Raw genomic sequence first — 12,004 nt, forward strand, 5'->3', positions numbered from 1 at the left:
GAAAATAAAAGTTTAGTGTCCACTGTTTTTTCTGTGTCTCTGCTGCTGTGCTTAGGTGCTATATTAGTTATCTATGACTATAGAACGAATCAGCCTAAAACACAACAGCTTGAAACAATAAACATTTATTGTCTAACACAGTTTCTGAGGGTCACGAATCTGGGATTAGATTTGCTGTACGTTTCTGATTTAGAGTTTCATGGGGGAAGGCATCAGCCACAGATGCAGTCACCACAGAGCTGTTTGGGACATGACTTACCCAAATCCAAGGAAGAGAGAGATAAGTAGCAAACAAGACAGAAACTGTGCTTTTTATAAACCAGAATTGGAGAAAACACACGTCATTTCTGCCATTAAAAAAAAAGAAATTATTGAAGTATAGTTAATTTGCAATGTTGTGTTAATCTCTGCTGTACAGCAATGATTCACATATATATATATTTTTTCATATTATTTTCCCCCATTGTATTTTGGGAAGATAGTGAAAGAAGTAATTTAAACTAATCTCTGAATCTTTATGTAATATTTAGAAATATATAATTCCAAATTTTCATTAGAATGAAAGTTACATGAAAATTAAAATATTGTATGTATAGGTTTTATATATTTTTAGTATGCCTTTAAAATATGGATGTCTCTACTAGGTAGCACTGAATGAAGAACTATAACTTGGGTAATATATAATCTGTTCACTTTGCATTAAAGGTCACCAGTCACAAATACTAAGAGCGAAGGAATGCTTTGATAAATGACTCTTTAGTGATCTGTTGGCATATTTTAGTTTTAATAGAAGCCTGTGGAGCATGAAAGAGAAAACAAAACATCCCCTGAGAAAGAAAATATGCTAAATATTGATGTGAACTAAAAAAAATAACAAATTAATGATTTAAGAGGTGTAACTTCTCAATTAAAATGTAGTACATTTTTCATGTGCTCACAATATTACAAAATAGTTTCAATTTATTTTCTCATAATACTTTTATTATATATTTTACCACATCAAATTCACTAGAAGAAATTGTGTGAAACTTTTACTTATATATACACACATACACACACATAGATATGTATCCATTGCTTGTATTATGGTAGAAGTATATGCAATTTCTAAAATCATGAGAGATTACACAGAAACTGAAATGACAAAATAGAAGGAAAAATAACCCTTAAGGAAAATTAGCAATTTGAATGTGACAGATTTATTAAGAAATATCAAGCTTTTTTTCTTTTTTTAACCCAGTCTCTTCAGAACCAGAAACTGAAACTCTTAGAAAGGGAGTAAGAAATCACTGTGAAACTCTCTCTAGTCAAACAGGAATTTGTCACATAGCACTCCTGAATTTGTTCTTAATTGTTCTGAAAGAATGGAATTACTGTTCTTAAAGATGACTTCAATGACACAGTGATCACTGCATCAAAGTACTCACATATACTTTTAAGTTCCGGACATGGAACAGTGGAGTGGTTCAAAATGGGGAAAGGAGTATGTCAAGGCTGTATCTTGTAACCCTGCTTATTTAATTATATGTAGAGTAAATCATGCGAAATGCCAGGCTAGGTGAAGCACAAGCTGAAATCAAGCTTGCCAGGAGAAACAATCAGTAACCTCAGATATGTAGATGACAAGTGACCCTAATGGCAGAAAGCAAAGAGGTGCTAAAGAGTCTCTTGATGAAAGTGAAAAAGCTGGTTTAAAACTTAACATTCAAAAAACTAAGATCATGCCATCTGCTCCCATCACTTCATTGCAAATAAATGGGGAAAAATGGAAACAGAGACAGACTATTTTTTTGAGCTCCAAAATCACTGCAGATGGTGACTGCAGCCATGAAATTAAAAGATGCTTGCTCCCTGGAAGAAAAACCATGACCAACCTAGACAGCATATTAAAAAGCAGAGACATCACTTTGCCAACAAAGGTCCATATAGTCAAAGCTATGGTTTTTCCAGTAGTCATGTATGGATATGAGAGTTGGACTATAAAGAAGGCTGAAAGCTGAAGGATTGCTGTTTTCTAACTATGGTGCTGGAGAAGACCCTTGAGAGTCTCTTGGACTGCAAGGAGGTCAAACCAGTCAATCCTAAAGGAAATCAACCCTGAATATTCATTGCAAAGACTGGTGCTGAAGTTGAAGCTCAAATACTTTGGCCACCTGATGTGAAAAGCTGACTCATTGGAAAAGACCCTGTTGCTGGGAAAGATTGAGGGCAGGAGGAGAAGGGGACAACAGAAGATGAGATGGTTGGATGGCATCACCGACTCTATGGACATGGGTTTGGGTGAACCCCGGGAGTTGGTGATGGACAGGGAGGCCTGGCGCACTGCAGTCCATGGGATCTCAAAGAGTCAGACATGACTGAACGACTGAACAAATACTTTTAAGTGAAAATATATTTTCCTCATAATTTTCAAAATAATATGACTTGTTAATGACCAAATCATGAATATAAAGATTATATATTTATCACATCATTATATGTTCTTTGCATATTTGCTTATTGGTACTGCTTTTCTTTTTTAGGCCAGGATATTTAGGGCAATGTTTGACTCCTTGATTAGAAGCCAGTGTTGTATTCTAAGTCTGTTGAGATATAATTGACATATAACATTTTATATGTTTACTGTGTACACTGTGATGATTTGATATACTTACACACTAGAAAATGTTTACCACCATGGTGTTACACTTCCATCACATCAGATAATTATAATTTCTTGCTTATTGTAAGAATATTTAAGACCTATTCTCCTAATGACTTTCACATATATAGTGCAGAATTGTAAATTATAGTTATACATTAGATTCCCAGAACCTATTTATTAATATCTTATAATTGAAAGTTTAGACCCTTTGACCAACATCTCTTATTTTCACCATCTCCCAGCCCCTGGCAGCCACCATTTTACTCTCTTTCCATGAATATAACTTTTTGAAATCCCACATATAAGTAATATTGTACGATGTTTGTCTTTGTTTCATTTATTGCATCTAGAGTAATGCTCTGTAGGGCTAGCCATGTTGTCACAAGTGGCAGGATTCCCTTTTTTCTCCCGGCTAAATATTTAATAATATTTGTGCATACACACAAAACCCATATCTTCTTTATCCATTCATCTATAGACAGATATTTAGGTTGTTTCTATATTGGCTGCTGTGAGTAATTCTGCAAGAACATGGGGGTACAAATTTCTCTTCAGTATAACAATTTTATTTCCTTTAGGTGCCTGCCCAGAAGTAGAATTTCTAGATTATAGGATAATTCTACCTTTAATTTTGAAGTATCTCTATACTATTTTTCAATGGCAACCCACTCCAGTACTCTTGCCTGGAAAATCTCATGGGCAGACAAGCCTGGTAGGCTGCAGTCCACGGGGTCGCAAAGAGTTGGACATGACTTAGCGACTTCACTTTCACTTTTCACTTTCATGCATTGGAGAAGGAAATGGCAACCCACTCCAGTGTTCTTGCCTGGAGAATCCCAGGGACAGGGGAGCCTGGTGGGCTGCCATCTATGGGGTCGCACAGAGTCGGACACGACTGAAGTGACTTAGCAGCAGTAGCAGCAGCATACTATTTTTCAGGGTAGATATACCAATTTATACTGCTACCAATAGTGCATAAGGATTACCTTTTCTTCACATGTTGTCTTATCTTCTTTTGATAAAATTCATTCTAATAGATATGAAGTGACATATTATTGTGTTGATTTGCACTTCTCTGATGATTAGATGTTGAATCTCTTTTCAGGTACCTGCTGGCCATTAATATATCTTCTTTGGAAAAGTGTCTATTCAGTTTATCTGTCCATTTAAAACTTTTTTTTTTTTCCCCTTGGCTGTACTTCCCTAATGGCTCAGTTGGTAAAAGAATCCACCTGCAGTGAGGGAGACCTGGGTTCGATCTCTGGGTTGAGAAGATCCCCTGGAGGAGGGCATGGCAGTGTCCTTGCCTGGAGAAGCCCCATGGACAGAGGAGCCTGGGGGGCTACAGTCCACGGGGTTGCAAAGAGTTGGACACAACTGAATGACTTTCACTTTCACTGCATGATATGTAGATTCTTAGTTCCCTGACCAAGTATCAGTCCCACACCCCTTTTATTGGAAATGCAGAGCCTTAACCCTCCCTGGACTACCAGAGAAGTCCGTCCTCTGCACATTTTTAAATGGATATTATTTGTACTATTGAGTAAATAGTATTATATGCATTCTTTATATATTTTGATTATTAGTCCTTTATTAGATATATGCTTTGCAAATATTTTCCCCATTCACTAGTTTGCCTTTTTATTTTGTTGATTGTTTCCTTTGCTGTAATGAAGCTTTTTAATTTGATGTAGTCCATTTATTTATTTTGCTATCGTTACTTGTGCTTTTAGTGCCATATCCAAAAAAAAAAAGTCATTGTCAGGATGTAAAGGAGCTTCTCCCTATGTTTTCTTCTAGGAGGTTTAGGTCTTATGTTTAAGTCTTTTATCCGTCTTGAGTTAATTTTTGTGAGTGGTGTAAGATAGGCGTCCGACTTCATTCTTCTGCTTGTAAGTATCCAGTTTTTTCAACATTGCTTGACCCCCTTGTCAGATAGAGGTTGAGAGTTTATTTCTGGGCTTTTGATTCTGTTCCATTGGTATGTGTGTCTATAGCTTTAAATTATAGTTTGAAATCAGTAAGCATAATGATACCAATTTTGTTCTTCATTCTCAGTATTGCTTTTCCATCTTGAGTTCTCAGTGACTCCATAAAAATTTAAGATTTATTTACTTATTTTTTACCCATCCATCTATTCAGTGCCTTTTGATTGAAAAATTCCTCACTTGCTCTCAGTTCCCCTATGGGAGGAATCATGGAACAAGAAGGTCTCTTCTGGCCCTGAGCTGTGGTGCCATGGGGGAGAGGTGATGTAAGTAAAGTGTTTCTTTTACTCTCTCCAGTTAATTCAGACTCATTTTTTTGTTCCAACACTGTGCTGAAACTGCTCTGCTAAAATCTTGCTCTGCCTCCTAGTATTCTGTGACATTCTCAGACCTTTTGTGGATATACCTGCTCCACATTTCTTGCTCCCTCTTAGGGAAGAATTTTTAAGCTTGTATCTTGTATGCCTTTTTATCAATCTAGCCATGCACTCAACCAGGTGCTGACAGTTTCTCTCTTGCTTTGCCAAGGGCAGAGATAAAGCTAAAGTTTGAGATCTCTCCTTGTCCTGCCGATTTGGACCAACTTTTTCATGTGCTCACTAGGCATCTTCCAAAACTCAGTGTCACCGCCATAGGGAGTCCATTCAGGGAGCCAGCCACAGAGTTGAGGGTACATAGAGTGCTCTGGTGCCCATGGACTGACTGTGAGACCCTGTAGGGGAAGTATCCTCAGTGCTTTTGGGTGGACTTCTTGATGGAGTCTGTGACACAGTAGGATCTGATTCCCTTTAGTGCCTTCCAAGAGTCTCATCTGCTGCTCTCTCAGCTTCTTTCCAGTTTGCAGTAATGTAGCTCATGAGTCCGTTCTTGGGAGAGGGCGAGAGAGAAGAAGATCTCTTTTGGCAGCTTCCTGCATAAGTGGGAATCCTGAGCACTCACTCACACACTCTCAGTTCCCCTGCGGGAGAAATCATGGGCCAAGAAGATCTCTCCTGGCCCTGAGTTGTGCTGCCTTGGGGGAGAAGTGACATAGGTAAAGTCAATTTCTCTTACTCTCTCCAGAGAATTCAAACTCTTTTTTTTTTTTTTTTTCCACTCCAAAAGTGTGTTGAAACTGCTCAGCTAAAGATTTTCCCTTCCAAAAAAACTCTCTCATTTATGTGTGGTTGTCTAAGACAGTGTTCTCCATGGGCTCCCAGACTGTGGCCAAGAGGGGCTGCAGCCAGGACTGAGTTCTTTATGTTCATTACCAGGTGCAGGGGTAGGCAGGACTCCTCCTGGATTCGTGGGCATATGGTCCTGGATCCCAGAGCTCCCTCCAAGGCATTTTTGTCTGTGGATGGCTGCCAAGTTTTTATTGTTTGACCATGTTGCTGATGTCACTCCTGAAGTCAGTTTTAATGTTTAGTAAATATTTAGTTTATCTCCACCAGGTTTTCATTCTGTGATGAGGTAGAGATTAAGTAGGCCTAACCCACTCCAGTGTTCTTGCCTGGAGAATCCCAGGGATGGGGGAGCCTGGTGGGCTGTCGTCTCTGGGGTCACACAGAGTCGGACATGACTGAAGCGACTTAGCAGCAGCAGCAGCAGCAGCAAGTGTCACAAAAGTGGCAGATTGCAAAGCTGTAACAAAATCAGAGTATATTTATTCTTGACTCCATTACAAGATAGAAGTGTAGACCCCAAAAGGGCTATTTGTGAATGTCCCCTCTGTCAGCAGTGTTTGATATGTGGAGAATTGGTTCCATATGTATTAAGATATTAGGACCATTCCAAGTCGAAATGTGTAATATCTCAGTATCCTCCTCCTTTGCATTCATCACCGGAAGGAGCAAACCATAAAATGGGTGTAGTAAAGCCCTGCCCACTCAAACTAGCGAATTGGCATCACAAACAATAATAAAATCTACATATGTACGCACATCTTTTTGGGTTCAATGTGCAAGGGCATTCTGGGATATTTGCCATTGGCAGAATGCTAGCATCTTCAGCTTCACTGTGTGTGTGTGTTTGTGAGTCGCACAATTGTTTCTGACTCTCTGCAACCCCATGGACTGTAGTCTGCCAGTCTCCTCTGTCCTGGGAGTTCTCCAGGCAAGAATACTAGAGTGGGCTGCCATTTCCTTCTCAGCTTCACTAAGCATCACCAAATTGCTCTCAAAATTACTGTATTGATTTACACTCTTCAGTGATATAGGAGCTGCCATTTTCTTACCTTTTTGCAGATGTTTGATATTATCCAGGCTTTTTACTTCTGCCAAACTGAAGATGTGAAATAATATCTCATTGTTGTAATTTGCATTTCCTGCACATAAGTGAGGTTGAGCATCTTTTGCTTTCTATTGGCTATTTTGGGCAAGTGTCATATCCCTTGGCCCTTTTTTTCTGTTATATTTGTCTTTTTATTAATGATTTAGAATAATCCTTTGTGTATGACACTGCTATAAAAATTACATTGTGTAATAAGACCAAATGAAGGTTGAATTTTTTTTTGAGAAGATTTTTATGGAGAAAACATTCTCCTTTTTCACTTTAGCAGACCTTTTGGTTGATAATCTGATATCTACCACCCTCTTGTAGGAACAATGAGGGATTATGTATGAGTTCTCTTCTCAGTATTCATTGTTTCTTTCTTACCACCAAAACCTGATTTAAAAGGAGGTAGAATTTCATTCCTCGAAAAGTTACACTTTTCTGGCTCCTGGTGGGATATAAGTAGGTGTTTCTGGACAAAATTCTGGAAAATCTTCTTTAAAAATGGTCAGACTTTACTGGATTGTATTTTTTACCTCACCACAACTTAACTTTCCTGCCTAAAACATGATCTCAGTGATGGAGAATGATGGGGAATACATTATGTTATCACCATGAAGATGAAAGGTACAGACAAGAATGAGGAGAATAAAAGTAAAAGTAACTGAAGTAATGAAGGTATTGTTGAAGGGCTGTGTTTGTCTTAGACTGTCAGCTTCAAAAGTTCTTTCTAGAGGAAAAGGTAGTTCCTGATACGTATTTCCCATTGCATAATGGTGCTATTATGTGTCACCTAAGAGAATTCCTAACTGCTGCAGGGACAATAAGAACCTTGATTTTTGAGGTAGACAGGAATAAGCTCCTGTATCACCATAAATCACTTTGTATGGAACTTTTTCACATTTTACATAATTTATTCAATTTTTTTTTTCAGAAAAGAATACAGTACTTAAATTTTTAAATGTTGATTAAATGATGGGAGTGGAGTTCCTTTTAGTACATGTTGAATTTTATTTAATATATCTGGAGAGGAGATGAAGGGGGTAAACCCTAAGACAAGTCTACCCAGATGGGCTGATGACAGATTAGATCACAGGTGACATCCCAGAGTTGGCAGAGGTAGAGATAATGCAAAAAACAAAATAAGCAAACATTTCTGCTTTCTGAAGCTTAGATTCGTGTTTTGGGAGACAGACTACAAATAGACCACTAATTAAATATGTAAGGTAGGTAGGGAATGGTACGTTAAATGAAGAAAAATTAGGAACCGTAAGGAAACCACCATTCCAAAGTGCTTGGGGATTAGCAGAGAGGTTGCTCCGTGTTAGATAGACCTGCCAGCAAGGCTTTTCTGGTAAGGAGATGGTTGAGCACCTGCACAGAGCGAGGAAATGAAACACAGGGCAGCCATGTAGAGGGAATGTTCTAGGCTCGAGCAAGTGCAATGACCCCTGGGACCAGTGAGCAGAGGAGGCATGAGGGAGAGTGAGGGGAGATGGTAGGGGGGAAGCTTGGGGAGCACATCATGTTGGTCCTGAAAAAGACTTCTCTTTCTTTTGAGGACTTAGATTAAAAAGTTATATACAACTGCTGGCAGCTTGCCTCTTACATGAAAAATTAAGTATCCAATGCAGCTTTGGGGCCTGACATAACCAGTCAGTATTCTTTGAGCCACACTGAGGCCAGAGAGCATCTGTGGAGTGACAGTGTGTACATTTAAAAAGGTGTCCCTTGTTTGTATGAGGATATATATATTTTTTTAATGTATTCTCTATCCCATTTCTGCTGGTAGGCAGCGCATTGTGAGGCTGTGGCTTGGTGAGCAGAAAGTGGCCTTATCACAGCCCCACTTCCATCCCGGGCTTGATGCTGTTCACAAGCAGCATCATCACACAGGGTGGCTCTGGCAAAGACTCTGCTTTAATCATTTTACTTCTAGCCCTCGGCACAATTTTCAGTTCTAAAATAATGAAACTAGATTGAATTTAGAGTGACTTCAAGTTATTATGCAAGTCTAGTCACTTGAAGATGCTGTCCATCTCTGTATCATGATTCTTGCCCTTACTCTTTCTGAGAGTATTTTTTAAGAATACTCTTAAAAAAGGGACACCAGCAAGGCAGTCATATAATTTATTTTTCCATTCAATTTTTGTTTTTGTTTTGTTTTATCTCAAGAATGGGAATGAGGTTTTTCTTACACATCTTCTTTGGCTTCCTCATCAACAAAATAATAGATTGGAAGAAAACCAGGTGACAAGGCTTTCTTTCATTCCTGCCCTTTCTTCTGTTTAGTTCCTAATTATCTTTCTTTTTCTTCCATCAGGTAGTTTTTATCAGATACTGGTAATGGTTCCACAAGCCCTTTCTTGAAACATCATTGAAATTTCAGTGCTACCTTTGAATTACACAGCATTTTAAATTCAAGGAAGATAGAGAGATTGTAAATTCTCATGATGTGAGGTTTCTTCCTCTCACTTGTAAGTAATACCTGTGGTAGGAAGGATGAAATAAAGAATTAGAAATAAAGATTGTGCATGCCAGAATTTTACAGTTACTCGGTGAACCCTGGGGTGTGGAGGTTGCAAGGAGGCTCAGATTCCTGGTCTCTTTAAATGTACATCAAGTTTTGTTGTTGTTGTTGTTTTTGAAGGAAAAAGTATATTCAGTAAGTCCAGGGAAGAGATTACTGAGTCTGCTCAGTCCTGCTGGTGGGCATCCTGAGGTGGGCTAGGGGTCACACAGCTCTCCTTGCTGGGCTCTAAGGAGACAGCCTGCTGTGGCTAAAACATGTGTTCTTATTAAATATATATCATAAGTACCTCTGTTGACATAGTTAAACTCCTACCATAAAAAATGTTGTACATAAAACAGCTAAGTTAATGTCTCCATAGCAACCTTAAAACCTGCTGAATGTGGCATTGCTAACTTAAGGGATAGTTGATTTTTGGTCCAGACATGAACACATACTGGGTGTACTTGTGCAACTTTTAGTGTTTATAAAATCATAATAAAACTACATTGAGAACATAAGAGTTTAATGCTGTGTGTTGTGTGGGCAAACCTTGTTTTATCCTCAAGAACAAGCAGCTGTAGTTCTCACAGCCTTCCACTAGTTTGTAGAAATGTCTAGATTCCTTCTCTCAGTAGCTCAGTTTTCTTTGAAGGGAAAAAACAAGAACAACCTAACTTGTTATATGCTGCATGTGTAACAGACTTTGATGGATGGTACATTGTAAATTCTACTGGCTTAAATGTGATTCAAGATTGTCAGTTTGCAGTGGTTTATATGGAATGGTTGTTCCTAATATAGGCAAATGAAAACTGTGGTGTTAAACATATAAACTATTTTTCATGGAACCACTATGTAACCCAGAGCATGACATTGACTTACGACAGCAAGTGTTTCTGATTTAGATTCAAAGAGTCAATATATTCTGATGGAATTTACAAAGTTCGAAAAACTGTAATGCCAATCTTTGATATATAAATAGATGATATCCATCTTTATATATCTTAATGTCTTCAGAAAAAAGTACTGAAACCATAAAACGTCAAAATATTTAGGAGAACAGTGTAAATGGGTTAATATTAGCAGCATGTTATATAACGCAAATGTTATTTATAATGCAAATATTGCAGCCAGTTTTTAAGGACCACCATTTTGAATTACCATAGTTAAGATTAAATCTTGCTTAATCGGTGGGTTTTCCCTCCCTGGCATATAAGCCATTTATTTCTAAAATGAAGCTATTTTATCCCTTGTCATCACACAGCCATAAAAATTGCAGGCAGTCAGAAGTTAGCAATGGCTGCTTCACAGACCCACAGCAATACTTAGTAACAGATTTTCAAAGCAGTTCAAAGAGTCCAGTTTCCATCTGTGTTTGGTGAAGGGTGCACAAACCTTGAGGCCATCTGAAAACTCAGCTTCATCTCTAACACTTGGAATAACAAAGGTGTTATTTTTCAAAGCTGCATTCTCCCCTCCTGGGGTGGCTGTGCAGATTCAGTTCAGGGAAGGTGGGAAACTTCAGAGCAGGTATTCTCCTTCTGGACTTTGCCTCCTTCAGGGAGTTCCTTTGAGGGTGTCACAATGCTGGCCTCCTGAATATGGGTTATTGCCAATAGAGGCCAAGAGGTAATGAACCTTATAGACAAATCCCTTCTGATTTTCTGAGCAAAATATCCACATGGAGCCAGTATCTCCTTTATTCCTGGCCAGGGGTGCTATTTAATCAGGAGAAAATAGGGGGTGCTCTCTGCCCATGTTACACTGAGGAATGCAGCCTGAACATCAAATTCTGTTTCACTCAGCTGCATTCCTAAAACTAAGGCTGCAAGTTGTTGGGGGAAAAGATAGTTCAATGTCCTTGTCTTTGGTTGCTACAAATGAGTGTAAGCATTCTATGGAATACATAGTTTTTCTGTTTATTTTAATATCTCCTGTGTTACTTTTCTATATCTTCTGTGCACACTTTTTGATATGGTGTCTTTTTAAAAGCATAACACTTATCTTATGCAAAGCAAATTGCATAATTGCACAATGAGTGGGATGCTAATGGGAATGTGGATATTTGCTGTCTGCTGTCTCTTTGTGATACCTTTCTGTCCTTCTAACTAACATGGAGAAGTCAAGACTAATGTGAGCAGTTCACTCAGATAGATTCTCTATTTTTGATTTTCTGAGTTATTCTGATGTCTCAAAACTTACCCAGAAACTCTTTTGTAAATTCTCCAAAAGCAACATCAAATTATTCTTCCATTTACTTCAAATTCCAATAACTATGTGAGTAGTTTTATTTGAGAATGAAGTGAAGTGAAGTGAAGTCGCTCAGTCGTGTCTGACTATTTGAGACACCATGGACCGTAGACTACCATGCTCCTCCGTCCATGGGATTTTCCAGGCAAAAGTACTGGAGTGGGTTGCCATTTATTTGAGAATAAGCTACCTGAAAAAATGCATACCTTTCATAAAAATCACTGATTGATATATCCTAAGACGTCTTTATAAGACCAAAATTTTTATTTTAAAGGGTCGATTAAAAAAAAATTTAATGTGATAAAAGTGAGATTTTGTGATAGAAGTAATAGAACTTATATATAAATATTGTCCTTATTA

At 38.2% G+C, this 12,004-nt stretch overlaps 1 protein-coding gene across 20 annotated transcripts in view; it reads left to right on the forward strand.

Moving 5' to 3' along the window:
* LOC147379261 (uncharacterized) overlaps window positions 1–12,004 on the forward strand; it is a 175,036-nt gene that overhangs the window by 7,559 nt on the left and 155,473 nt on the right. Inside the window, exon 1 of one of the 20 annotated variants that reach the window (XR_015132665.1) lies at window positions 4,878–4,898. The exons of the other annotated variants lie outside the window; for them this stretch is intronic. The gene's annotated coding sequence lies outside the window, so the exon portion shown is untranslated. Of the gene's footprint in view, window positions 1–4,877; window positions 4,899–12,004 lie in introns of those variants that run through there. 20 annotated transcript variants of the gene reach the window in all.

This window comes from Bos grunniens, chromosome 1 (assembly GCF_055505025.1).
Source record: "Bos grunniens cultivar Pamir isolate PY7600 chromosome 1, Bosgru_T2T1.0, whole genome shotgun sequence".
NCBI lineage: Eukaryota > Metazoa > Chordata > Mammalia > Artiodactyla > Bovidae > Bos > Bos grunniens.